Source organism: Acartia tonsa, chromosome 15 (assembly GCF_053477335.1).
Source record: "Acartia tonsa isolate MP-2025a chromosome 15, ASM5347733v1, whole genome shotgun sequence".
NCBI lineage: Eukaryota > Metazoa > Arthropoda > Copepoda > Calanoida > Acartiidae > Acartia > Acartia tonsa.
In genome coordinates this window covers 10,024,616-10,026,296 of record NC_137274.1, presented here as the reverse complement: position 1 = coordinate 10,026,296, position 1,681 = coordinate 10,024,616, and positions in this window count along the sequence as shown.

Sequence of the window (1,681 nt, the reverse complement as noted above, 5' to 3'; positions counted from 1 at the left end):
AGAGGACTATGTCGGTTTAGCGGTTAGCGAGATCCTTTAGTACAGACAAAAAAAGCTCAGTACTTTATATAATAGGATAGTAATCTACAGAAGGGGTAATTTTATGGATCATCTTTGGGGATGGGGTTGTATATCAATTTATCAGCCATTGTCTTATCCCTTTAGATCCCTGTCTTGGATGAATGTATTTTAATTAGTCAGGGATCTAAAGAAATTAGACAATGGCTGATAAATTGATGTACATCCCCAATAATGATACACAAAATTACCCATTTTGAAGATTACAATTAGTGGTTAAAATTATCCGACCGGATATTGAAACTATCCGGCCGGATATCCGGCAATATAATCTTTTATATTTTACAATAATAATCTCTGTTTTTTTTAAATCTTAAATGGCTGTGATTTTCTTATTATTAAAGCTATAAGAACAATTTTTTCAGAATATGTTTTTCTTTAAATTTCATATTAGAAATCTCAAAACATAAATTTTTGCGGTAGCAGCAGTACTTGGCAGCTGCCAGCCGCAAACCGACGGTTGGCAGGTAAACGGCAACGGATTTAATGAAATTGTAATATGTCATGAAGATATATAAAAAAAGCCTAAGTTTAAAATTTGAAATCTCAAAGTAAAAATTTGCGGTCACAGGAACCTTTTAAAGATTTCTGGAGATCTGGAGGTTCAGGACTTTCAGGATTATACCTGGAACCTGAAATCGACTTGAACGCCTGTATTACATATGAGGATGTACGACTATAGGATATTTTAGTATTAGATAACATGAAATGCTTTGTTTAAGTAAAAAAAAAATTTTACTTTTTACCTGAATGACCTTACCAGATTTGCTGGCATCCTGTGCCCGCCAGGAAAGAGGTTTAAAAAAAAATTCAACTCTCAGCTATGTGTCATACCCATATTTCGAAAGTCACTCAGTTATAGCCCTCTACCTTTTATACACAGAAAATGGGATAGAAAAAACAGAGGGGGGGATGGGGCGGAATTCAACGCCACCTCCCTGCCCATCCTCCAACCGTTAGGGGTTGATATTACAGATTGAGGGTAGTAATAGTTAATTAGATTTATTTGCTAAGAAGAAAGATAATTTAATAGTTACTTAATTTTTAAGTTTTAATCTCAATTTTATCCTATTATTTAAAGTAGTAAGCTTTTTTTGTCTATAGCGAAGGATCTCAAGCGCTGAACTCCTTTAGAGTGAAGCTTCTTATAGGTCCCAGGGTGGTTTTAGGCTGTTTAATTTTTATAAAAAAGTCGTTGTAAGGTTTTAAGTTTTTTTCTGCACTTTCTTGTCCCTTTTAATATCCCTAGATACTAGGGACGCAGCCGCTAGTATAATATAAAACACCAGTTTATGAAGAAATCTTTTTTGCGGGTATAGTCCCTTTCGTGGCAACGCCCTTTTAGGAGCGATTATTCGTATTTCACAGTAGCTTTTCTCCTATTTCTAGCCCCTAACGGGGGACTCTAACCTTGCGGGGCCAATTGCCTAACCCTGCGGGGCAATCACCTAACCAAATATAACCCAACCTAACCTAAAATAACCTATTAAAAGCAATTTTAAAAATACAATGAATCGCCCCTTAAGGTGCGTTGCCACAAAAGGGACTAAATCCTTTTTTTAAACTTTAGTATGTAGTAATTTGGCCGGTTATCCGGCCGGAT